The following is a 25,927-nucleotide window of genomic DNA, read 5'->3' as shown; positions in this document are numbered from 1 at the left end:
TAATTTATATAAGGTTATAGAACATGCACTACCACGCATGGTACATGCAGATCTGTGGCCGTTAAGCTAGGCAACTGGGGAGTAACAAATCTTCCTTTTACTACTAGAATAGTTTATATGACTGTTTAATATGTCAAAAAAGGTTTATTCTGAATTTTCTGTTATATAAATATCAAGTTCAAGGCTAAAATTAAACGCAAATACACTTCCAGTGCACGTCGTAAATGTAACGAACGTATAAACAAAATGCAACATATACGTAAATCGTATATATACATATACGATAAACGTAAATCATAAACTTATAAATACATGTCGATTTAAATCAAAAATGTCTATTACTACAACCTTTTTAGTTTTAGCTCTGGGCCTTAAATTTCTATGGGAAATTCCTATGGGCCTATAGGAAAACAGTGCGCCTTACACACGTCATCGACTTTTAGGCAAGCCGGTAAAAAAAAAAATATTTGTTTTTATGTATATATAAATAACTATGGGTGATAATTAAAAATGAAACGAGTCCCACTTTGCGCTAAGTGTCGTTTCTAAATCTTACCTACGACTTTGCTGATAAAAAGATATTTAACGTAAACATATTAAAATGTATTATATATTTAGGGGCAAACGGCCTCTCGCAGATGTAACGTTAATCCGCCGCCCATGCCACTCAAATCCTCACAACGCACGACTGTATTGCCGTATTTTACTAGAACCTATACTTTCTTCTTTATCATTTCTATTTAATCTTTTTACAAAAGACTACGTATAATGTATATGTATATAATGTATACTATGTATAATGGCAAGCTTAGTATACGATTTAACAAAATTAAGATTCAATGAAAAACCAGCATACCTTAAGTTTGTTTGCATAGGGCAATTAAAATCTTACTTATGTGTGTGTTATATATAATATGTATAGCAGTGTTAGCCTAGTAGCTTCAGCGTGCGACTCTCATCCCTGAGGTCGTAGGTTCAATTCCCGGCTGTGTACTATTGAACTTTCTTTCTATGTGCGCATTTAACATTCGCTCGAACAGTGAAGGAAAACATCGTGAGGATACCGGCTTGACTTAAATGCAAAAAGTCGACGGCGTGTGTCAAGCACAGAAGGCGCAACCTATTAGGTTAACAAATGATCAGCAAACTGATACAGAAAAATTAGGCCCAGACCTACAATAGTTGAAGCGCCATTGATTCTTTATATATATGTATCATAAAATCTAGTGGCAGATTATTCCATTAGGTATGTTAAAGAAAACGTTAGTCAGAAATCAGTTAATTTTAACAACCCGAAATGGACCAGTTCGGACTGACGCAACAGAGTTTATGGCATGTCCCATGGGGATCATATCTTACGACTAGCGAGTGTCATTGAAAACATTATTATTACATATTGCAATATTAAATTGCGATTTTTTTAAACAGAGTACATAAAGTCGTATAACATCTGAAATGTTTTATTCTTTATAGTACAGCAGTATTTTCAGATGATCGACAAATGCAAGATTGTTTGATGTATTTAGTATTTTTTTTGTAAACAAAAGTTTTAAATACTGGTGGGGCATTGTGAGCTAAAGAAATATTATTATTAATAAATAAACTCATAGATAGAAATTAATGTAATTGTACCGTAAAATACTCTATCAATTTTCATCAAGCGTTATCAATTCGACTGAGACAAAACAGTGCTTTATTAGATAGTCCAATAAGAACGATTTCATTTTTATCCCTTTACGCTGAAGACCTTAATTCAAAATCTAAATCTTCGCATCCGTTTCGTTGTTTCAATAGAATGGTGACGGTGGAAATTTGTATTTCAGTAAGCGACAGAACCGTTTTGAATGCACTAATGGGATTATTCATTCAGTGTTCGTACCGAATACGTGCCCCTGAATACCAGGGTCCAAATCAACATTGAATTGATTACGGCGCTAAATTCCACTTGCACTGACTTGAATGAAAACAATTTATAGTCTTTTTACTTCAAACATGCCTAACGGAAGAGCTGTGGTTCAGTCATCCACAGGAGCTCTCTAGGTTATCCACTGGAGCGTCAGATCAATTTCATCACAACTATAACGTCAAGGTTTACTGTACGGCTGTGGAGCTTAAACGCTAACCTAACCTAACCAAACCATGAATGAGAAGCAGGAACAGAGCACAAGAAGTTGCGTAAAATCTTGGAACCGACAACGAGGGCGGAAAGAGACTCCAAAATAATGCCGAAATAGAAGATTAAAATTATGGGAGGAAACAAGGACATATGACTACGTTGGCTGACGCATCTTAAGCGCATGGGTCAAGTTCGGGCATGTAAATAAGGCATAACTACGCTGGCCTAGTGGTTCGAGACCTCCGGTCGGCCCACATACGGCTGAAGCCAACAATTCCGACCGGAAGCGCTGGAAGTATCACTGACTGCGGACTGACAACTTCAGCTATACGTCCTGAATGTCCGCATCGGAGATCAGATAATAACGATGATACATTATTGTAGAAAGTGGCTAACTCGCAGACTAAGTAAGTAGAAATGTGGTAGAAAAATAAAGATGAAATCTTAATATAACTATAAAAACTTCACGACTAAACAAACTTTTTTACATTACCTCGAAGTTTAAAGCCGTCTGTAGTGAAATAAAGGTTAATTTTAAGAGCAAAACTCTAAAGAAGTCCATGAATAAGTAATGAAATCAAATGGAATCGAATCCAGGTGCAAAGAAAAGTTATTGATTATTAGAACTTTAGATATCTCAAAAGTAATACTTTTACTATTAATGGTAAGATTTTAAGAACTTTTTAAAGAATGTCAGAAAAATTAGGGTCTACTGTGAGTTAGTTTAGTTTAAACTAAAATACGTCAGATGTAACACATCTTGTCCTGATTGCTGACGAAAATGACAAATTTTGAGTAAAAGTCGCCGTGGAAAAATAAAAAACAATTGTAGAATTATTCATAACGTTTTACGTCGCAATAGTTCAGCACAAAAAGATTATTAACGCCGAACTCACTGTCGGTGTCCTCTCCCAAAACAAACCTGTGTTATGAATCACGGGAACGAATGTAGCGTCAATAAAAACTGAAATAGATACAGCGCCGTTTATAATGCTCATTCTCCAAATAATACCTGAACCGAAAGAGATTGGATGCTATCGTAAACTAACTGTTTGAACGTAAATGCGTTTTGTATTGAAGGAAAAAGTGAAACTTCATTAACTTACATGAATGTGAAATATATATTTTAATTTCATGTCCAAGATGTTTAAAGAACTTTATTTCACATGACACAATTATATTTTATTTACATGAGAAACATTATGTATATACGTTCGAGACATACGTACAAATTTCAGTCTAATAGATTCACTCTGATATGTATTTTTAATGCCCTTTTGAATTTGTTAAACGTGCTAATACTGTGAATTTTAGATGGTAATTGATTAAATAGTTGCACACCCTCATACCTAATTGACCTCTTCAAATAATTTGTGCGCGCCTTCGGCAAGATAAGCAAACTCTAAACTAAGATAGGTTCTTATCTTACACACCTAGCCCGTTATGAAGTTTCACTCCCCGTTTTTATAGCACCGTTGATAACAGTTAATGATTATTTTAAAGATAATAACAACACATGTAACCAGCACTAACAAGTTACTTTACTTACTTGTCTATAACGTGTTTTATAAAAGCATTAGTCAAGTAGACAAAAAAATTGTATATCATTGGACGATCATTCGTTGATACCTTCCGGAAATGTATCTTGGAGATCCCGTTAGATATTATATGTTCCGGTAAAATTCGGACACAAAATGGCTACTTAAACATTATATTCCCAGACATATTCAAAATTTAATTTAATTTAAATTTAAAATTAAAATTATTTCAAACGCGATCATCGACCCTTTTTTTGTTTTTCAATGTTAACGACTATAACTGTACCCTATGCCTTAAATTAGTAATGTTTTGACACGTCTATTTATTTGTTAGCGCAGTTAGAGCAGTGTTGGTTTAGTGGCTTCAGCGTGCGATTCTCATCCTTGAGGTCGAAGGCTCGATCCCCGACTGTAGACACCAATGATTGTTAAATTATACCGACAGCAATGAACTTTATATGTGCGTATTTAAGACTCGATTTAACGGTAAGGGAAAACATCGTGATGACGCCGGCTTGGCTTGAAAAGTCAGCGTGTGTCAGGCACAGAAGGCTAATGACCTACTTGCCTATTAGATTGACAAATTATCATGAAATAAATATCATATCTAATATCATAAAAACAGAAATCTGACGGCCAACGCTAAAAAGGTTTTTTTTAATGTAACAGGAGTTAAACGGGCAGGAGGCTCACATTGAGAGAATACTCGCTTTGACGGCCTTTAAAGCTTTTAAATGTTGTATCGCCATTGGTTTTATTTATTTGTTAAGTAACGTGAGGAAAATACTTGTTTTGTAATAAAAATACTTCTTTCAATTAGGAAGTAAAATGAAAATGTTTCACTCCTTTTTTCGTGTTAAAGTATAAATCCTTAAGACACTCAGTAAGTAAGAAATGTCTGAGCTTTTGACCTCCTTAATGGCACATTTTTTGTCCTTTCGAGCTTAAGAGCACTTAACTGCGGATAAGTTCCGCTGACGAAAGCCATCACTCACTATACTATATAAGCTTCTATACATTTTTGTTCAGTTACATTTTAAATGAGACAGAGATGTGTAAAGTGTTTGGTTATCGGTTCGAATCCTGATCAAAAAAAAATTCTCTCTATACCTTAGTATAGTAGGTAGAATTTAAAAACCTCAAAATTTAATCACTTCGATGTATTTAAATTTTAGAAATGTCCTTATTCGTGCACAGAAACATTCATATTTTTATGTCGAATTAAGAAGTCGAAGTAAGAAGTAGACATGGGGAGAAATTGGCTGTGACAAAAATCTATCAGGAACTGTTTAGGAAAAATACCTTTTGTATGGCAATTAAAGTTTACAATAATTTACCAAAATAATTAAAAGATCTTCCGACTAGAGTCTTCAAAAATCGACTTGGAAAAAAATTATTATTTGCATGAAACACTGTACTTGATACAAATTTAATAACTTAATAGTAAAATGTAAAACTTCTTTAAAGACAAATTTGCGCGTCATTGTGTGTGGCAGAACCTTACACATTTTTGTACCATATTATTGCTATAAATAATTATTATTATACTAATACTACTAAGAATGTATGGAAGACTAGATTTGACGTTTATAAAAATAAATATTTGGGGTGGAATTTCGTATTCCACCTCAACGTCCGATGATGAAACTCAGCTGCAGGTAGTATCAGTACTTTTCGAAATAGATTTTTTTATATATAATTATTGGTACTAAGATCGATTCCCAACTAAACAATATTTGTTGATGGCTGAAAAAAACAGACGGCCATACTTTATACATTTATTTTCATCACTTCTAAGATTTATCTTCGCACGAACTGAAGTCGAATTTGTTGTATAAAAGCTTAAGGCCTATATGCGTATTTGTAATAATAATAATATTTTATTTACAAGAATTTGGTTTAAAAATGTTATGGTGGTACAATAGAAAGTTCGCATATTCTGCCACCCATAATGACGTGCAAATTTATCTTGTTAGGAATTTTACATAGAGGTTTTTTGATTATGTGTCATATCAATCAGTTAATTCTTGTATTATTTGTAGTGATAAAATATCTCGTTATTAAAATATATTACTTCGTTATCAATAAATATTAATTATAATGTTTCACGCAGATTATCATTTATAGAATAATATTATTTTCCAAAAGTTGTACATTAAGTGGACTGTAACTCAATATATGGTCATGTTTTCGTAAACCAAATGTACAGAAAATCTGTCAATAACTGACATATCGACGTATGACTATGACTCTAATGAATTGTATGTCCAACATCAGCGGTCTACTGTCAGTCGTTTGTTTATGTTGATTGATATCAACTATGTGTTGACAGTATCGCCTCTGACGTAAGTATCAGAATTCAAACCAGTATCATAGGTACTGTGTCAAATGTTTAAATTTAAATTATTATAAGTTTTAATGTCCAATTAGCAGTACTTTTTATAAGTGGCTAAATTATTATCCATATTAATGCGAGAATTCTGGTAGATGGTGGCTGAGTTGGTGGGATGGAGATGCCAAGAATCTCGAAACAATAGGTATAGTTTAGCCTTCGAGAGCTATAACAATTATAGGGGTCATACAATTGCTTGATACCATTTTTATAGTACGATTTGTGTTTAGCCTCAAAATAAGCTTCAGTTTCGATTACCTCTTATATATACTACGGATAAGGATTTATAAAAAACTTCCAAAATTCCGGCTCTAAAAATATATGGAACAAATATAGAACGGTCTCCGAAATTAGGTCAGATATACAAACTGAGTGAAGGAAACGGTAAATCTCATAACATGTTTTATAAACATTGCAGAGACTAAACTTTTGCTTCTAAACTCAGAACTTGTTAAAACTGTCTACTTTAAATTTATAAAAAATTAAAAGTATTAGTCTTGTGCGTCGCGCGTCTAACTCTGGGTCGCGCGTTCGAACGTTTAAAATATTTTGCTTGCTTGCTTGCTTAATTACCACAAATGTACAACGACTGAGTGTTTACTGTATCTTTTAACTTTCTATATCGATCCGTAACATTTATTTTGAATCTACCCCACACGTTGTGTGTTTACAAATCACGTTTTTTTACATATACAGTATTCAATCAACAATTGTTTGCTTAAAGTATTGCAATATGCTATGCTATCTACTCTGTGGAGTATCAAAAGTAACAAAACATCGGCACAAGTGTATTAAGATACAATTATTGAGAAGGTAGTGATGCTACTTAACAACACCATGTTCTATAACCAAGAATGGTCCTTCCAGCAAGACTTAGCGCTGGATCATAAAGATCGATCTACGCAGTCTTCGTTGGAAACGAACGTCTCGGACTTCATCAGAGCTGAAGACTCGCCGTCGTCTAGTCCCGATCTTTACCTGGCCTATGATTTATGGTCAGTTTTAGATAGTAAGGCTTCTTCAACGCCATGATAGTTTGGAATCCCTAACACAATCTTTACTATTGGCAGTGAAGAATTTTCCCATGTAAACAAATAAAGGACTGTATTGCAGCCAATGGAGACTACTTCGAATAAGCTTTATTATATTTTAAATTGTTTTATATTTATGTATTAAACAAACAATATTAATATATTAATTATAATTGAATATTTTTTTGTTATTTTGTTTCTGTATTTATGGCTAGATAATAGATAATACCTAGTATTATACTCGATCTGCCGTGAGACTATTTAGCTTCATATGGGGCCTAGACCATAGCGTTACACTCCAAGTGTTTCTGACTAAGCGTAACATATGTACACTAACAACAATGATATATGAACCCAAGGTTTCTGAAAGCCTGTTCGTATATGTTATGAAATAAACGAGGACATAAAAGGATATTAAATCAGCTAGGTAATGCTTTATGTAAGCATCACACTTCGAAGTAAGATCTGCTCAGTCACGCCTGATTATCCACAAAGGGAAGGCACCAAGTGAATGCGTAAAGAAGCGTAATACAGTGGAAGGATATATATGACAACTTTTATTGTGATAAAAGTCTAACACGAATCTACAATATATTAAACATAACGATAATAACTATAGCATTATATTAGGTCCTTACATATGAAATTGGCGTTTTGTATGGGAGGAACAAAAAGTCAAATATTTTTAAATATAATATATTTAATTAATCAAAGTATGAACCATTCTTTTCTATGCACTTTTGCCATCTCATAGGTAGTTCATTGATCCCTTTACTAAAAAAAAAATAGTCGGACGGGAATCAATAAAATCTGTGAAGGCGATTTGGACTGCCCCATCTGTTGGGGTTCCATCCAAAACATCCCATTAAATGTTTTTCCTTGCAAGAAGTTATCCAAATTTCGAAAAAAATGGTAAACTGTTGGAGCAAGGTCCGGGGAGTACGGAGGATGTCTTAGACATTCCAATTGAAGCTCTTCTAATTTGGAAGCCGTCTGTTGTGCAGTGTGTGGTCTAGCGTTGTCGTGAAGTAGCAGTGGCGTGGAGCGATTGACCAGCCTAGGTTGTTTAGCCGCTAGATTTTCCATCATGGTTTGCAATTGCTGATAATAGACATCAGCCGTAATAGTCTGGCCAGATTTGAGAAAACTGCAATGAACAATACCGGCACTAGTCCACCAAACGCTTACAAGTAACTTTTTTGGGGTTAATTTTCGCTTGGGGCAGGATTTGGCTGGCTGGCCAGGATACAACCATTGCGCTGAGCGCTTCCGATTATCGTAAAGAATCCATTTTTCATCACAGGTAATGATTCGGTTTAAAATACCTTCATTATTGTGCCGGTTCAGTAATGTAACGCAGCAGTCGACGTGCGTTTGCCGGTTTGCTTCAGTCAATTCGTGAGCCTTTCAAGCTTTTTAATCTTCCCAATTTGCTTCAAGTGAATTAAAACAGTTTTATCACTAACACCGTTTATTTTATAAAAAAAAAAAATATCAACTTGGGTCTCAGGCCGTGCACGGGGCTTGTTCTGCAGGTCGAAATTTCCAGAACGAAAACGTTGGAACCAAAAACGAACTGTGTTTTCTTTTGCAACATGACCGCCATACACATCATTCACCCTTCGAGTCGTTTCCGTAAATAAAGCGATACTTTAAGTTTTCCATTTTGTAAAATGAGTGACGCAAACAGAAGAAAAAAACAAATGAATGACGGTCATCACAAATACATGAATAAATAGCTGTACATATTTCAATTTAAAATTCCTAACCAAAGAGGAGGTATTTGAGGTCAAAGTGGCCAGTACGACAAAATGCCAATTTCATATGTAAGGACCTAATATATATATATATTACGTATGGTAAAATACATTTGGAGCATAATCAATGCAAATATAATCAAACTATTATCTGTATAATATTAGTGTAGATAAGATTCTCTTAGAGTAAGATATAATATAGAGAAAACAAAACACCACTGTGCCACTTCCTGCTAGATAAGAAAAATAAATTTAAGCAAAACACCTGCATAATTTTTGATATAAAATTCGGGTCGGTCAATCTGTGAACAACGCTTTATTATAGTAATTTAAAGTTTTAGTTAAATCGAATCCAACTATTTAAAATATGTCAATGTTTACATACAATAATAATTAATTAATAAATTCACATAATCCACTTGCATAATCAAAATATTAAATGAAATTTCATTAGGTTAAACTCGAGATAATGACACAAATCTGGAACATTTTTTCGAATTATAATGAAGCAGAAAGATGAAAGCGCTTTAGATGTCAAGGCTTGTAGCGTTTAAGCGACTTTAGAACACCACAGATTAAAATAGCAGCTGTTTAACACGGCGATTATTTTTCTTTTGATAGTGAAAATATTGAAATTATTATATTAGTATCATAGATGGAAAATCTTGTTTTTTTTTAAATAAATAATAATGAAGCACCTAAATTATTGTATATTCCTTCTTTCAAAGATATTCTTAGAGCCGTGTTGGCTTAGTGGCTTCAGCGTGTGACTCACATCCCTAAGGTCGTAGGTTCAATCCCCGGCTGTGCACCAATGGATGTTCTTTCTATGTGCCCATTTAACATTCGCTCGAACGGTGAGGGAAAACATCCTGAGGAATCTTGCTTGCCTTAGACACACAAAAGATGGCGTGTATCAGGCACAGAAGGTTGATCACCTAATTGACTATTAGATTAACAAATGGTCATGATACAGATACAGAAATCTGAGGGCCAGACCTATAGAAGGTTTTGGGCCACTAATTTTTTTCTATATATATTTCCAAGATATTCTTAAGAATATCTTGGAAGTGCTTAAGCACAATCATAGCCGTGACATTAAGGACGTAACAATACTGTCTCCATATCCACGAGGAAAGGACCTTACCACAGTTCCACTAAGATTTTTAACCGACTCCGTTTCTTGCTCTATAGTATTGACTTTGTATGTGAATGCTAGTTTGTTTTACTCATCACGATGGAGGAGATTTTTTAGGACTTTTAACTTTTAAAACTATTATTTTATATATTTCGTATTTACATAGAGATGTAACTGCTAGAAATGAGTTAGTAGCTCGTTTTAAATATGTAAATTTAACTGTATTTTTAACGTCAGAATAATGAGTTTTTCACATAGACCACGTAAACAGTAAGCATTTTAGAGATTTCGGTTACGCGTCACATTATTCCGTTACGCGTCACATTTTTCCGTAACGCGCCAAAAGCCGTATAAATTACACTAGCTAAATTTTTATGCTGTTTATGACGTCGTTATTATATGTATAGATCACATAGGCAGACCGCATTGCCTGGAGTTGGTTAGCTGTTTACATTATCTGTGACAAAATCCCGCGCCTACTCGAGCACACAAGTACGCTCCACAACGGTCCAGAGAGCAGAATTAATAAGATCATCGTGTAGGAATATTCTCAAAAATTGCGTTGAATTGTTGGCATTTCATTCATGTTATATTTCTACCAAGGGCTTACCACACCCATTGTTAGCCTAGCAATGTTGAACAATTGTTAGATTGGATAGAAAATTACACAAATTATTTTATGGATTCATTGATGAAGCGTGATATTTCACATATTTTTGCATATGAATAAGCGTCATTAGGTACTATGAAATTGAACGCCAGAATACACATTTACATTATAACAATGCGTTTAAGTATGAACGTGTCCAGTTTTTGACTGGAACTATTTTCAAAAATTTCATTATAAAGTTTATTTTCTACCACAGATAAATATTATCCTCAGAGAAACCTGAATCAAATTATGAGGCACTGTGAGAGAAAGGAATGTGCTTTCCGTGGCGCCATCAACATTGTTATTATTATTATTACTCCAATTATAAATAAATTAAGCGTACAAAAAGATAAAAAGTCTACGTTTAACCATCCATTCTCCATAGGCTTTATTTGCTCGTATTATCCAATGTCCAGGTTGCTTATCTTGTATGCGTTAAATACAAGATAAGCAAAATCTAAAACTTGTAAACAAATATAATGTAAACAAATCCTAAAGAAGTACCGATAATCTAGTTGATACAAGGGCCTGGGACTAGTGCTAGGCAGGCTGCTTCTAATTAGTTTGCGATATTTGTTTTCAAATAAGTGTTGTTTGATGATTTTCTATTTTAAAAGAGTACCGAGAGTTTTTTAATCCGAATTTTTCTCTCGGCCTCGGTCTTCTTTGCCTTTGAGTAGGGATATCTACCGATACAAATTTAATGACGTGAAATAAGTGATACATGTATCTTATATTCCATAATAAACATATTTTATTTTTATTTACATTTTAATGAGTAAATGCTAAATGAACGTAATAGATTATAAAGAAAATCTCTATTTTTATGTAACATAAAAGGGATGTTAAGGGATACTACCGCCCATACAATCACATTTCCAGAGGACTCGCTACTCCCAGTTGTCGGCCTTTTAATAATATACACTCTTTTCTTGCACCCTAAGTTGAATCGGTGCTCTTAGAGGAGAAGTATAGAGTGCTACTTGTGGTGGCTGATTATGCTTAAATTTGTGTATGTATTATTATTAATAATTACCAGTTGAGAAGAAATCAATACCAGTAGTTTTAACCTTGATCGAATACGTGATACTCTGACTATAATGTAAGTGGTCCTGTTTCACCATGCCTCCTGATGCTTTGAGTTCCATACTCTTATGATTCATTGTTTCAATGTCATGTGGGGCATGATGCAATGTGGTTCCTTACAATTACACTGTCAAAAACTAGGCGACTAAAGCGGCGGAGAGTATCTTGTCAGACCTTTTGTTTTATATTATATGTCAATTTAGAACCTCCAATTTTCTTACTGACATTTATGAAGTAAGGAATTAATGAATTTTTATTTAATTTTTTAATGAGGTCAAAGGGCAGGAGGCTCATTTGATGTATGAATACCTAAACACCCATGAACCCTCAATGCCGGAGGGTTGGCGAGTTGTGTGTGTGTGTTGCTTTACTTTACAACTGTTTAACTTAATAATATAATTTCATTATTATTATTATAATATATTTTATTCTTATTTAAATTATTCTACTAATCTATGACATCGTTAACATAATTTGAAAGCGTACCTGTGCCGACAGTACAAACAATAGGATGTTTTTCCTCGTAGAAATGTATAGGAAAACATCTTTCGACACGACTATACGTAATATTTGAACACAAAGAGATAAACGAAGAGCCTTGAATCGTATTTGCACGTTGATAAAGCAAGCGTAAATCAGTACTCATAGAAAATTTGTACGAGAATCCTCGTAAGTATGAATACGTGAGCAAGACCTGTCATATATCTTCATTTTTGTCTGTTATTTTATTTATATCCGATCGTCACTTTGTATGATTAAAAAACCATTTTCAGTGTTTAGTATTGTCTTTGGTTAACATAGCTTTTACACATTGAAAGATAAAAAAAATTTAACCGGTTTAAATCTATTTGTATTATTATAAACTTATAATTATTTAGTTATTATATATATTATTTAGTTTTCTTTCAATATTCAGTGTTGTTTTTAATTTTTTTCAATCTTTATTCTTTGTAAGTAGGTGATTAGCCGCTGTGCTGGACACAAACCATTGATTTTTTTCCTCAAGAACACGCCAGTTTTCTTATGATATCCGAAAATACAAAGACCTGATACAGTTTTAATTTCAGGTAGTCGCTTAAACACTAACCAGAAGAGTAACGCTTCTTCTAGAGAAGAGAAATTAGACTAGTTTCTCTAACTACTGTATTACCACTGCTATATTTATAAATATTAATTATTATTTACGACATAATTCTTCCTTCAAGAAAAGAGCGTACATTGTACAGTGTCTACGACACTGTCGACTTCAGTATTTGTTCACAGGGTGAATTCACAGTTCACATACAGAAATCCAATGTAAAATAAAAAAATCCAATTTTAAACCGAGTATAACTTTGTGAATAAGATTCATTATTTTCTGATATCACGGTGACTGGATTCAAAGTATAAACTTGAATAGAAATTCCTTTCTTCCGAGAATCACTCAGGATCCTAATTTAAAGCTGCGCTACCATCTCGCCATGATATCCCGTTAGAAAATGTTGAATTTATTTCTTTTGTATTTTTGAAACTATTTTAAAAATACTTTAAGATAGTAATACTTTAATTCTTGGCATAGCCTATTGATTGTTGGCGAGCTGAAGGCATCCGTCAGGTTTAAGTGGGTAGGCTTGTAAATATTAAGTTTGAGCCCCACATAAACCCTTCTGGAGTAAAATACCGCAGCGTAAAAGCATTTCCTGACTTAAAAAAAAGGCTATTGTTTTAAGCAGGTTCAAACAAAGTCTTGTCGCAACCCTGGTACAAAAAGCATTGCAATACCTATCGCTATTGAGAGCTACAGATTTGTGATGTGAAACGTCGAGAACGTGCGTAGCTGGAATGTCTTACAAATAAACTGTTACAGAAATGCATAACTAAGTGTATATTTGTCTGTACTGGGAACGCTGCTGCTGACGAGCCAGCGTTTCAACGGAACGAGCGAGCAGCTTCATGCCTTGCAAATAGGTACGGTTTTGCCACGAATCAAACCCTGAACCCTGTAGAGTACTTTACAATAAGTAAGACAGCTGTTAGAACTTATAAATAGTCGGATATTTATGGACTTAACTGCTGACGTCTATGGTAAACGTTTCAAAATAAAACTCCCTAACCTTTCTCCTACAGACGCAGGAATAGGATTGTTCGTGTTTCACAGATATACATATTTATATATATATATCCCTATTTCCCTTGGTCACGGCATCACGCGTGAACGGCTGGACTGATTTCGCTAATTATTTTTTTGTGTTTGTTATGACTGGTCATAACAAACAGGTTTAACAGAAGGTTGTTATGAAATAAAAAAATAAGAAAATTGCGCAGAACATTAGAAAATTTAAGAATACCTAACCACCATATTAAGTATTCATGACTTATTTATTATTATTATTTGTGGCGGTTGTGTGCGCTAATTGTTTGTGGCATTATTCTAGAAAATCCATGTTTTTCACATGGCCAGTTATGTGTCGCCTGTTTCCATGTCGACATACCAACAAAACTATTTATTTACGCGCTAGAAAAACAAACAAAGAATGTTGTATATCATAAAGCATTTTTAGTTAATTATACCAAATGGAAATCAATATTCATAGTTAAGACTATAATAAATTATATATACTATAATTATTAATAAAACTATAATAAATCGTGTACTCGTAGGGTAATGGAAACATTTAGTTTTGGGCTTAAAATACCAATATTTTAACATTTCAGTAGAATTTCACTTTATTTTTTAGCAGTAATTAGCTTCTGTTAGGAGACTTAAAATATATAAAAATCGTGTTGTTAGAAATTGATATAGACAATATTTATGTATTCATTCCTTACAAACAGAAAAAAAACACGTGGCGCTACACTTTTTGTGGGGCCTAGGATTTCTGTATGTGTTTCATGATTATAATTTGTCAATCTAAAAAGCAAGTAAGTGATCAACCTCCTGTGCCTGACACGCCGTCGACTTGGGTGTAAGGTAAGCCAGTTTCCTCACGACGTTTTGGTCCACCGTTCGGACGAATGTTGATGTTATGTGCACATCACAGACAGAATGTCCATTGATCGGGCACACTCTGATGCCGCTAATGCTTATATAATATATTAATATAAGGCGATGACGCATTTATGTATATACTGAATAATATTGTAAAACCATATTGGGTAGGCTCAATATGATATTGAAAAGTTATTCAATGGCAATGCAAACGCAAAAGTACGGGCGGATATTAAGCAAAAGTTCTCGGTTTGCTTACGTTCTTATATTATACCTACTTCGAGGGTTTCTACTGTCCTTTTGTGATATTTTTCTTATTAAACTTCAGGCAGTAAATAAAAGACTTTTTCATTTCAAGGCATTTGGTGAACACAATATAAAACAAAATGGAGTTTTAAATCTTTAAGGTCTGTAACGAGGTGTAATTAAAGAAGACTGTGTGGATCTCGTTCAATAGTAGAATTCAGATAACAACTGTTCGGCTTTAATCTATAACCATATAAGGAGTGAAAAAAATATGAGAAATCATCATTAAATTGTCATATACAGTTCATATAACGCACCTCAATACTTCCGTGGCTACCACAGACTTCCGTGATTTAACAAATTTTTCACAATCCCCTTGAACTGTCCATAAGAGTACCTCTAATTAACGAGTTCTTTCAACTCAAAACCTTTATATAAAGTTCCAACCAATGTATGACTCTTAATCTCATAGTATATGATGTAACATCATCAAAGAACAGGATCATATATGTTGTGATGTATGTTTTTGTACCTTTCTATAACGAATTTTAGACCAACCTAACCTCAAAATTACAAATCTCAGTTCAACTAATTACGAATATTATCTTGTTCCCTTCCGATTTGTTATATTTTCAATCACTGAAATTGGATTCCGTCAGTATAATTAGTTTTTCAATATATAGATTAATAATTTCCCCCGCATAAAAGCTGGCGCGGGCCCAGAGCAGGCAGAAAATAATGAACGGCTCAAATATAAGATATAAAATATAGTCAGTCCCCCAACTTTTATTTTGTTTTCTTTGGCGTAGAGACTCTTGGACCGCGAGATTCATGTGCAGAAGCGCTAATTAAAGATTTAAGGTAGTGCCTGGTGCCTGGTACCAGTGACCTCAAGAGCTGGTATTCAATCAACGAGTAAGTATCGCAATACAGTGAGGAAATGCTGCCAGTATTAAACGTACAGCGCCAGAGGGACCTAATATTTTAAATTTGTTTTAATCTTCTATTTATATATTTTTAATTATTAATATATATGTTAAGAATACTGTAAATACAGTATATTTGTGTGTTGTAAGTAAATATTATACTGTCAAGATTTTATTATTAGACCCTCAGTTTGTGCTGTAAGCGCATAAATCACTAAATGTAATTAAAAAATTTGCAAAGCTCGCTTCAATTACAACGTTTTAAGTGCCTCGATGTACAAACTTCAGGACTTTTAATGAATAAAGTTGAATAATACTGCCAGCGCTCCTTAACGCATGATTAACGACGTATTAAACCATAAGGAATTTGTTGAAATTTTAATTGAATATCTTTATATTGTTTATTACTTAATAAAATTATTGTAGTAGTCAACCTAAAACCTCAAAAGACATGCTTGATCTGTTTATTTTTCTGTAACAGATTAAAACAAAAAGAAGATGAAGATGCGTTTCAAAATACCCCCCCCCCCCCCCGTTGAAACGGAACTTACAGCTTTAACTCCTATCCAGAACCTACCCTACCTACACCTAGTATAATAATCCATCATACATCATATAGTAGAATGACTTGAATGGTATACTGACCGTCCAGCAGTGACGCATCTCATGCACACTCTTTAATCTTTTTCCGTTTATAATTTTTTTTAAGTCTCAGTAAAAAAAATGATATAGAGGATATGTATGATGAGAGTATGTAGTATGTATTAGACGCAACAGATTGTACTTATCACAGTTTCTACCATTGCATGAGCATAATTCCTTTCCATAAATTACAGGGCCGGTTTTCGAAAACGTGACATAAGGTTTTAAAGTGCGTGTCACTAAGCCAACGCTGGTAACAAATAACTTTAATTACTTTTATAGAGAATTAAATTTTACGTAAGTTGCAAACAAAGCACACTGTCCCTTTCCGAAAGTTAGTTACCATAATCTTGTTTACGCGTACAAAAGTTGATTTTAAATTTGAATTTTTAATCAACCTTATCTCGCGTTCTTAATAAAAACAAATCAGGGCAACTGTTTAATTCCGCCACGGAAGCCAGCTCCTAATATGATCGTATAAGTTAACTAACAAAGTCTTTTGTTAAATATAAAGGTACAAAACTGTGGCATTAGACAACAATTGTCCATTAAACATGGTTTGGCTTGTTAAATAAGCCCACTCAACCCATTCTAGAAGCCTTTTGCGATCGCAGGGTTCTTGGAAAGTACGGGTTAATTAGCTTCTCACTTCCGCTTTGTAAAAATTTCAATTATAAGTCTCAACACTTATCGTTACACTTTGTATGCTTAATATAGAAAAGCTTTTTTTCGTCCTACTTTCTCTGGGAAAACCCTTAATATTCACGCACGATAACATGAAAATCACATTCCTAATAGTGAATAAATGCCTCGACACAATATTAAACACTTAACCAGTTTTTAATAAGATGTCAAAGTCGAATATTTAAAAATGCAGAGTTCAACTTAATTTACAATTATTAAGATTAATTATTAATACTACATATACACAACGTAAAAGAATTATTGTTAATTATGTGTGGCCTCTTTATGGCAAAAAAATATTGATTTGTATTATTACGTTCGACTTCATATTTTATCTAAATCAGATCATTTTAGTGTAATATTAATAATATAAGTTATTAAACGCATCATTGCAGAGTCGAAGGAAACTGGAATGACGTGGAGTAAAATTAACACAGCTGCCCAGGACCAATCAGGCTGATTTTCTACGCTGGATTCTCTCTGCCCCACGTGGGAGATATAGGAATTTAAGTCAATTAAGTCATTCTGCGAAATATAAGCAACTGCAACGCCAACTTTTTGGCAAATACAAAACAATATCTTAATCAAATTTCAAACAAAAGCTTTTTAAATAATTCGTACCGTTTATGGCTAATTAAGACCGATACAAAATGTATTCATTGATATATTTTTTAAAGGTTAATAAGCCGCTTAGAAGTTAAAGAAATCTATTGATTTTACTGAGTACTACTGAGCGCAAGCTAAAACAGTCTCCCGCCCGCCTCTGTCCCGGTACATAATTGATGTCTCGCTTCATTCCACCTCATCATTTATTAAAGCCTCACTCGTCCCTCCATCCTAACAGAGTTTTGCACTAGAGGAAATCTATTAATGTCCGCCCTAGATTTTTTGTAAGGACTAGAATCTGTTTAGCAATATTGTAAACTAATACGCCCTACTAACTAATTTTGTAAATTCTTATTATTCAATTACATTTTTAAAGTTTAAACCGTTTAAACGCTGTTATATCGTAATACTTAATATACTAATGTCATATACTTTATAGGTTATTGCTAAGCATAATATTATTTAGTGGATTATAATTTGGCGTTTCTCTGCAATTTGGAAACTCGCCCATACATCACTGTCCTAAAGAAATTTTATTAAATGTTGAGAATGTTAATAATAAAATCGAAAAGCCCACCTATTTTTGTCCTCGTTATCGACGATTTTATTCAAAATCGTGACAGGGGACTGTTGTCAACACACAAGGGAATGATTTTTATGAATAAAAACATGTATTTTATGAAAGATTTCGATTTAAAGTTGTAGTTCTTATATAAAAAATTAATGTCGCTACAACCTTTTTAGGTGTGGGCCTCAGATTTGTCCAGACTTGTGCCTGATGAATTTTTGGGTTTAAGGCAAGCCGATTTTCTCACGATGTCTTCCTTCACCGTTCGATCGAATGTTAAATGCATAGAAAGAAAGTCCATTGGTTCACAGATGAAGATCGAACCAACGACCTCAGCAATGAGAGTCGCACGCTGAAGCCACTAGGCCAACACTAGTCTAGTTCTGTAGTTCATACATATTCGAAATAAATTTAGAGTATAAAAATCATTTTCACTTATTATTTATTACTTTATCTATATATATCGTAAGTTAAATTGTTATATATATACAGGAAAGTTTTCATAAACTTTTAAAGTCAAAAGTTAAATCATTTATTACAGAAAAGCCATTTAAAACTCCATCCGTACTCTTTTAAAATAGTTTTTAAAATATTTTGTATTCATTGATATGAGAAGACCATGTACCTAGAACAAATCTACTATACTAAAATAAAATAGCCGCAAAAACAAAAAAACAATGCAGCAGATAACTATTTTTTTATGTAGATACATGATGCTCACATATTTACAGTTACATAGCACTGTTCGATTAATTTGAATGCTGCTGAATTCAAGCAGGTTGAATGATTTTGTTTAGCATCAAAAATTCGAGCATTCGGGAGCATGACCGCTACAATTTACAAGCTTCTATTTCGACTCGAATAAAATCATTTTTGACAATGTATGTAACGAAACTTTTGCAGTAAAAATAATTGAATTTAAGTTTTTTATTGGACGCAGGAGGCTTACATGATAGTGACGTTTCGTATCGAATTAATAACAATATCATACAGTAATTAAAATAAAGTGAGGGAATAAGATTCGCAAACGGGATTAACCGAAAAGTATGATAAATGTTTTTGATATACGGGAGTATGTACTTCATAATCAAAAAACGATGCCGACAATATCAGTCTGTGCTTTGGTGACACAATGCGTGTGACGGGAACCTAGAGAAGCTCATCATGATTACAACATGATTATAACGAAGGCAAAAGATCGCGGGGACGTTCGCCAACGAGGTTGACTGATGAAGTCGAAGAGTTGTCGTCTGCCAAATAATACACCATTAGAAGCACAGGAATGAAAACGTCGTATGATGATATGATTTAGCGACCCAAAGAGTGCCTGTACAAGTATATCTGAATGTTTTGTTAATATTATCGTTGAACATAGGAAATTCATTATTTATCAGAAATTGTGTCAGTAACTAATATATTTACGAGCAGTGTCAGCCTAGTGGCTTGAACGTGTAACTCTCATTCCTAAGGTCGTAATGCGATCCCCAGCACCAATGGACTTTCTTTCTATGTACTCATTTAACATTCGCTCGAACGGTGATGAAAACCATCATGAGGTTGCCTTACAGCTAAAAAGTCAACGGCGTGTGTCAGGCAATGGAGGCTGATCACCTATTTGCCAATAAGATTGACAAATAATCATGAAACAGACAGCAATCTGAGGCCCATAACTAAAATATTGTAGTGCCACTGATTTATTTTAAAACTAATATATTTGATATTGGGATTCCATTATTTCCATTAACGCTGTCAGCCATAATTGAGTCTTATTTAATTTGAATAACTAAATGGAATTTAATTAATTACAATGCGAATGAAGTTATTAACATAGACCTCTTTGATTGGAACAAACTGCTTATAATGAGAGCCGATAATATTACACAAAGTAGCTTGGCTATAAGGGTATCGAATACGAAGATAAATGGCTAAATTACAAATCAAACTTTGGCCCTTGTTGGATTGTTGGATTTGTGATGAATTTTTTATTAGTCAAGTAGGCCTTCTGTGTCTGACATAATCATTGACAAAAAGTTGGTGGTTGGATGGTTCCTTTGGTGGACAGCTGGGTTTAGGACCTACGACGTTAGGGTTAAGAGTCACGGGATCTAGTCATACTGAGTTATTTAAATTATTCTTAACTGAGTCCTTCTCAACCTATGAAGTATGTTAAAAATGTTTTTAACAATAAAATCGTATTAATAATAATAAATAAATAAATTAATAGCCTCAACCAACGAAATTTCACAACGAAAATATCTTAGACATCCTTCTTACATATACTCATTAGATTAATAAATAATCAAAGTAAACTTAATTGTAAAATAATTTGAAATGAAACATGACGAAAATTATACATTAATAAAAAAGTATACCCTTTCAATTCAATTTGTTTTATTAGCTAAACATATATAAGCACTGTTTTAAAGTTGTGAGGCATTAATCGGTAAGGTGTTTAATACACTAAAATTATTGAATACACAACAATAAAAATATAAATGGAAGACACAATAATAACAGCAATACGATCGCTACCTACTTGTTAACCAGTGATCAATTATTTATCCACGTTGTGGGCGTAATTACTTACATAAGAGCGCCCTAGTACCTGATATATTTAAACAAAACTCACACCTATTAAGGTCAAGTAGATAAAAATACAATTGATGCGAGAAAATTAAGTATTTAGCAAGACAGTTTCAAGGCAATATCTTTCTTTTGTACAAGAATTTTCAAATCATAATAAATTCACTACTCAAAAGCGGCTCTTTGGCTAATTATTAAAGTCTTAATGAGGAAAATAGGTAATTAATACTTAAAATATCCAAACAACAGCTAATTCCAACTAATGGCCCATTAAACTAGTAAAAGGTATTCAAATATAATTTCTATAGGATTCCGCGAAGTTTAGTACTAGAGTTATGGTCTATATACATTTTCATGAATATATGAAAAGACTACTACTATTTTGTAGGTTGGCGTCATATCCCGAACTAGTACTGAGAATATTCAGCTCAATCCTTATTTTTTTTATGTCATAGGAGACAAACAGACAGGAGGCTGATCTGATGTTAAGTGATACAGCTGCTTTGGACACTCACATTGACAGAGGGCTCACAAGTTCGTTGCCTGTTAAAAATTGGTACACTCTTTTCTTGACCCAAGTCGAATTGGTTCAAAAATATTTCAGTGGGCAGCTGGTTCCTCATAGTGCGCGGCAACTACCTTAAGAAACGCTCAGTTGTGAAACGACGGACGTCGAGGTGATACGGATGGTATTTTGTATTCTACCTTGACGTCCGATGATGAAACCCAGCTTCAGGTATTCGTACGAATAACTTCGAAAGACACTCCATGGTAAAGCGCAGCGAGACATCTATACGCAACGCCGAGGAATCAAGGAAAAGTGAATCAAGGTTTATTAACTGAATTATTCTTATATAACTTATATTGGTACATTATGACGATCTTATCACTATCGATATATCAATAAGACTGCCTTATATTGTGTTTAGTTAGACTAGATAGTTTTTGTGCTCTAGTTTGACATTGCATTTTAATAAGGGTTTTACTTAAAATATACTTTAAGCAATTTATTGGAATAAAAGAATTGGTCGAAGCTTTTGAAAAACTCATTTGAAGTTTTTACTTCCGGTTTTTCAATCTTTATTTTCTAGTCAAAAAGGGAAAAAGCGTTATATTTGAAAAAAAACATATATATTTCCAAAAAAAAAGGAATTTCAATTTGCATTATGTTTTATATGAGCAGTGTTTGTGTCCTTGTGGCTTCAGCGTGCGAATTTTATCCCGGAGGTCATAGGTTCGCACCTAGCTGTGCACCCAGCAATGGACTTTCGTTATATGTGCGCATTTAACATTCGCTCGGACGGTGAAGGAAAAGATCTTGAGGAAACCGGCTTGCCTTAGACCCAAAAAGTCCACGGCGTGCGTCAGGCACAGAAGGCTGATCTACCCGCCTATTAGATTAACAAATTATCATAAAACAGATACATAAATCTGAGGCCTAGTCATAAAAAAGGTCGTAGTACCATTGATATTTATTTTATATTCATACTTGGAAAATAAACGTCATAAAAAATTTGCGTTCATATCCACTAGAGTTATGAGTATCCCGAATAAAAACAATCTCTACAGCCTTTGTCCCCTTCACGTGAAATGACCCATATGACTAAGGCAAGGGATTTGGTTTCTGTTTATACTCCTTAGCGATAATGGGTATTAGGGAGATTTGTAAAAAAATTTAGTCATCGCGTTAAGAGCGTCTGTTATCTGTTACCATGTGTTATATTGATTACAGCGATTTCTATTCAAAACATTAAAATAAACTTGTCCCTATCTGAGTGAGTGTATGTAGCACCAGGTATGTACCACAAGGAACGGTTCGGTGGCCGTCGACACACAATCTTATACTAGAATAATAAGTCCTGATTACATACCTCGTTACAATATCTTACCAGGAAGAAAGGCACATAATATTATCAGCCGTAAGAATTTGGAGAAATTCTATTAGTTTTGGAACAAAGAGAGGTTAGACTGATATTAGCTAATACTTTGCCTAAACACTTACTATAAAATTCTAAATAGTGGACGTAACTATTATCAATTATAATTAACAAAAAGTATATATTAAAATAAAAATGTGTCTAACGTAACCCGAGTAAATCTCAAAAATGAATTAAATGTGACGATCGGCCGATAAAAAATATTTGGGATCACCCTCATCAAAAGTTTTGACAACAATTATAAATCTTAGCAGTTGTTATTATAATAACATTATAGTTTAATATAACTGAATTTGATTTTTATAGTCAATCAGAATGAACTTGTTCCTCGCAAAGAAACAATTTTTTTATAAAGATACAGTTTCAAAGGCGAGGTCGGTAATTTTTATTTGTTAAAATTCAAAATCATCAATTGGGTAAAACAATGTACACTTATGAACAGAAGAGAAGAACTGGCAATAAATTCTCCGCCACTCTTTTTAATCGCTTAGTTTTTGTCTTACACAATGTTTGGAAAGAGCTGCAACCATTACACCATGTTCCACATGACATCTTAATTAATAAAATAAATTTAAAACGATGATTTGTCCTCTACCAGCAGAAGTCATGGTTATACAGGAGCACGGACTTACATTCTCGTGGGAACAACACGCAAATTTATTACATATTACATTATATAGAACCATTAAAAATTAGCTTCACTAAGTATATAGTATAAATTGAAAATAGACAAGCTTATTATCAGTCCTCTAACTATAAATATACATTAAACTGAGTAATGTTTTAAAGTCAAATAGAAAACAATAGCCGAACTCCTATTTGGAATTTTATAAAGTATTACTAATTGTGAATTTTATCTAATTATATTAAAACTTACTGGAGTGTTGCAGGCGATAAGATAAAACACAATCCTGATTCAATTTGGGATACGTCATGAATGGTCGATTTTTTTAATAACATTATTTATCAATGGTTTCTTGTTAAAAATCAGCTTATTTAGTATTCTATATTAAAATATCAATGGTTATAACTACGGCTTTGTTAATTAAATGTGAAAACATTTCTATATAGACTCGTATTAGTGTATAAAATCGAGTGAAAAACATGTTTTGTGATGAGGAGAGGACCAAATATCGGTCCTAAGAATCGTTGTTGCATAAAATATCGTTGCTCTTAACCAAGACTATTGATATTTCATGGTCAATGCAATTCAGCCATTTAGGACAAATTCTTTATTTATTTATTAAAAGAAATTAAAAAAAATAACATAATTAAATCAAAAGCAACTGGCGGAAACGTTTTCTTTGTGCAATACAAAATATTATAACATTATTTCACTTCTTGTTGTTACACTGAACACACGACCTCAGGTTTGAGAGTCACAACTTTAACCACTGTTGCTGAAACAATCGCATAATGCGGGTATAATCAGTGCAAAGTATAAGAGTGCCCAACCCTCGGGACTGCTGTAAGCTATCTTCATCTGACCCATATATTTACTTCATGAAATATGTATAAGGGATTACAAGAGAATTCGGCACACGTGCCCACTTTAAAAGTTGACATCGTTTTTCACCAATTTTCCGATAAATTTTAGTAAAGGATTATTTCACTAGATAACGCTTATCAAACTAGAACCATTATTTATTTCTACGATAGTGTTATTGTTTAAAAAGTCTATTATGTCGTTGAAATTTAAACTGACAATCAAATATATAATAAAATTATTCTTATTTATATTTATTTATTAATGATTACCTCATCATAAATGGTACTTAATCTACAGCATATTTTATATTATCTTTCATCTAAAATGTATGACAATTAAAGTAAACATAAGTATTTCAAAAAAAAATAATTAAAATATATAATACAAAAAAAACTGCAAAACAGCGAATTAGGTTCGAGTTAGGGACCTAACACCTAACTCTAAAACAGATCAGCCCACAACCGAATATATCCAGATCCGGATAAGCACTATTGAATCCGTTAAAATCGCAAAGAATTCGAAAGACTCTTATAAATAATACGGGAGTAATTGAGCTTTGTAAGATTTTTTTCTACTATCCTTTAATTTACCATAAATAACACAGACTAGCAGAGACTTAATACAATTAATATTTTCACGCCCTTAACAATCTTGGATATTTGGGTGTATCAAAGAATGAAGGGAAGAAATACTAAACGGTATAACGGTGACACAAAATTTGAATTTAACGAATACTTATCCTGTACTACTCACTTAAAATATGTTTGAAAATAATTCAAGACCAATAAATAGAAATACATTACTTACTTCATAGCGAAAACTGAAAACAAAACTAGTTCTATAAAACTCTTATGACTATACATCGAGTTGATATTCAAGTAAAATCGTTCTAAATAGAACAATTTTACAAATGACTCTTTTGAAACAAAACAAAATTGGGCCATCAAATATAAAAATAATAAAATATTTCACCATCTGACAAACATTCCACAAGTAGATGAGTTAAAAATATTTGGATCATGTTTATTATTCCTACTTTTTTCCGACGAAAAACCTTGATTAATATAATGTTCACATTCCGAAAGTGATACAAAACTCTATCTGCATAACATCAAAGGAAGATACTAATATTAATTAATAATCCAGTTTAATGAGCAATAATTGGATAATGTGTTAAATAAACTTACCTAAACAGTTGAAAGAATAAAGCACAACACAAATATCACTGGGAACTGGGTCACAGACACTGAGATGAATTTTAAACTACGAAACAGAACAATTATTTAGCAACGATTTCAATTCATGCTTTGTGTATTCTAGTTTCGCGGTATACGCTCTAACTGACGCACAGTACCGCCCACTAAGAAGGCCAAAGGTAGACTGCGGTAAGGTGCGGGGCGATACAGGCTTCGAGCCGCCCGCCCTAGCACAGACTACAGGAGACATTCCGACTCGCATATCCGTTTCCGGAATTGAGGAAAGTAGATCGATTTCTGAAAAGTATCTTCACGTGTTTGTGATAAGATAATGATGATTCAGAATTGTATCTTATCAGGAAAACGCTATAA

The 25,927-nt window shown here is 33.3% G+C and overlaps 1 protein-coding gene across 2 annotated transcripts in view; it reads right to left on the bottom strand.

Moving 5' to 3' along the window:
• The window catches only part of LOC123708577 (protein qui-1), a 101,482-nt gene extending 75,763 nt beyond the window's left edge, over positions 1–25,719 (bottom strand). For both annotated transcript variants that reach the window (XM_045659353.1, XM_045659354.1), the window contains exon 1: positions 25,547–25,719. The gene's annotated coding sequence lies outside the window, so the exon portion shown is untranslated. The remainder of the gene's footprint in view (positions 1–25,546) is intronic.
• Between the last annotated feature and the right edge of the window lie 208 nt (positions 25,720–25,927).

This window comes from Pieris brassicae, chromosome 4, assembly GCF_905147105.1.
Source record: "Pieris brassicae chromosome 4, ilPieBrab1.1, whole genome shotgun sequence".
Lineage (NCBI taxonomy): Eukaryota > Metazoa > Arthropoda > Insecta > Lepidoptera > Pieridae > Pieris > Pieris brassicae.
Note: the sequence above shows the minus strand (reverse complement) of the source record. Positions and strands in the feature narration are given on the sequence as shown.